The sequence below is a fragment of the Mya arenaria genome, chromosome 7 (genome assembly GCF_026914265.1).
Source record: "Mya arenaria isolate MELC-2E11 chromosome 7, ASM2691426v1".
Classification (NCBI taxonomy): domain Eukaryota; kingdom Metazoa; phylum Mollusca; class Bivalvia; order Myida; family Myidae; genus Mya; species Mya arenaria.
The window spans coordinates 53177834-53180898 of NC_069128.1; the positions used below are offsets into that span (position 1 = coordinate 53177834).

Below are 3065 nucleotides of genomic sequence, written 5' to 3' on the forward strand. Positions count from 1 at the left end.
TCTTTTGTGAAGAACAACATTCAATCCGGAACAAAAAATATGATGATTAATTAGCTAAAATTGTCATTAAACCAGCATATTGTTTTCTTGACCTTCTTAATTTTAGTCAGAGTCGAATATGTTGACAATATGCAGATAGTTTTAGTAATTAGACTTACGCATGCGCACTAGGCCAATGTGTGATTCGGAATCAAAAACCACGTATATATTGCAGGTATGTATTGTTTCAGTCATGCTATGTTTGAGTCGGAGATTACAACGCCATTCACAACTAAAACGTTGTTCGTTCACGTTTGAAGCATTACAAATTGAAAGGCCTCAGACACTCAATTATGCCTGAATAACATCATCGACATTGCATTATCGTACTGTTTTATATCTAACGTTTTGGAGAGCTCAGCATTTTCACCGTTGCGCTCGCAGACGATTAATTATAAGAAAAACGGAAAATAATTTTAAGAAACATGATAAACGTTTAAATCATCAAGGTAAGTAATTACCGACGCATTTCTATTTGGTTATATTCTTGAAACTATATTCTCCTTCCTCAATCACAGGGGAGTATCACGTGATCACTATAGTACATTGGCCGTACAAGATGGCGAATGATTCGACCGCATCAACACATAAATCCGGCGTTTACGGATGGTAAATATTAAGGTAAGATCATTAGAATAGGCGCAGAGTACCCGTATTGTAACACAGTTTACTCGCGTGTGTTTTGTTTTTCGAAGGTTTGCTTAGTTTAAGCCTGAAACTCGATACAGATTTTATTTCAGTGAGTACATTGTCCGTATCAGTCTGATTTCCGTGTGTTTTAGCGCAAAAATCAGGAATATGAAACAAAAGTCTACAAAATATTGATTAAAATAATATAATTTGCAAATATTTACTTCGTTGTAAGTTTCAAGTGATAGTTCCGTGTTAAACAAAAGTTCTGGACAATTTTCAAAGCGAGTACATTGTCCGTACAAAATATTTACGAGTACATTGTCCGTACGATTTTTTAATTAACCTATAAGTGACATTTACATTACTTTTTCTTCATTATGAAATATTTATGAGTGCATTGTTCGAACGATTTCATGCTTAAAGCATTTATCATTAATAATTTTATACTGTTCCCTTCTTTGTAGATTATGCTGCACTACAAGTCTTTCCGGCCTACTTAAAACGCTTTCCAGACGAGTTCTGAAGTGAGTCGGATTAATATTTCGTGTAAGTTAGCACTATTTTATCTGTTTATTATTAAATTTCTTCGATGTGTATTTTAATAGAAATATTCCCTATTACAATAAACCCCTTTACCTCTTTAAACAACTTTCGATGTGCAAAGAGAACGGAGAACACTTATTGTATGATATTAAATGTACTATGCATTTTAATTATAGTATAATATACATACAGTAAGAGAACAGTACAAAACAAACCCTAAATTCGATTTTTTTCTCTAGAAATTTAGAATTTTAAGTTAATAAATATATTATATGTCAAGTTATTGAAACGATGCTTAATTAAGAATAATTCCACCGTCTATGATTGGCATACTCATTTGTGTTGCTAATTTAATGTATGGCACGTGTAAATCCATGCCATCTATTAAAATGATTTGTATTAGTTCGTCTGTTTGTAGGTTAAGAGTCTGGCTGTTCAGTGACTGCGACTCCTTAAGAACCGGTTATATATTCAGACAAATTTGGTACACATATTGCACGATAAAGTATACACATGTCCAACAACAACATTTTTACTTCTACACTGTCTTATTTACGTTCAGTTTTCGACTTTGAAACAACATACGAGGGTTATCGTTCGCTCTTGTTTAGTAAAACGATGCATAGGCGTACAATGCTTTGCATTTTATTTCAGAATGCGACGGAAGAAGTCCACACTTTCGCTCCATAGACCCAAACAAAAACGAACTGGAAAGCAAAATTGTTTTCTCCAGCAAAATGCCATACACAAGTAATTCTCGAATGATTGACACCATTTCTATCTCCTATGAAATGACCATTCCGTTCCCCTCTCTGCAAGGATTCGCCACCAAAATACAATTGAAATTGCCTGAACTGTTATAGTGAGAATTAGAATCAATGTATCATATGTTAGTTTGACAATTTCATTGAAGTTATCGTTGTCGCTGTGTTGTCACGTGTATATAAGACATTCGAACCGTCAAATAGTTTACGTGTGATGTCTTCTTTTTTCACCACAAGCATAATAGTGCATTGCTTTTTGATATATTCAGTTTGTGTTAACCGACGAATAGGTGAATAAAAAGAAACTATTATGTATTTATTTTGATTTTATTCATTACAAGCTAATTATCACTATTTTTTTTAAATTTATAGTTGCACATTAACAGTTCATGGCACCAAACATTTCTAGTGGTGTTGTAAAGTGAGATCAAATAACAATGTGAACAACAAACTATATCATAATTATGATCCTGTAAAATTATATGGCAAATATATGGCATTGCATGGTACCACATGAATAAACGTTAAATTTACTACATCTAGATTAATATGCTCTTAAAAGTGCAAACCAATGTCTCTGCATTTTTGATTTGCTGAAGAAGTGCTTTCCACAGCAATGGTATGACGCCTCTCCATCATGGACGTGCTCGTGTTCGTTTAGCCCCGATATGCTTTGAAATACCTTCCCACAATGCCGGCACATCAATTTTTTTTTAGACTCCTGAAATTTATTTCAATTGGTTTATTACACATTTGCATGTTTATGATAGATGGTGGGAATGAATTTAAAAACACACCAAAAATACGTTGGATTAACAAAAATGATCAGGCTTAGGCGAACCCCTCTTGGCACCTTTCGCATATTGTGTCGATATGGCATGTGTCGTATTCTTGCATACCTGACGTGTGTTTCCGGTTAAGTGACCAGTGTTGGAAAAACCCATCTTACATATCTCATGTAAAATGAGTCACGCGCAACAACGCGCAACTTCTTTTTCCATTTGTTGTATGGTTTATGAAAGATATTAAGCCATTCCAATAAAGCACAATCAAATTATTATATATGTTTGCAAGACTTCTAATTAA

General features: G+C 33.8%; 1 long non-coding RNA gene across 1 annotated transcript; it reads left to right on the forward strand.

Annotated features, from left to right (window-relative positions):
• Positions 1 to 633: 633 nt before the first annotated feature.
• LOC128240306 (uncharacterized) lies at positions 634 to 2028 on the forward strand. The gene is made up of 3 exons (XR_008262117.1): positions 634 to 660; positions 1137 to 1218; positions 1870 to 2028. It is a non-coding gene; the product is annotated as an uncharacterized LOC128240306 (long non-coding RNA).
• Positions 2029 to 3065: the final 1037 nt, after the last annotated feature.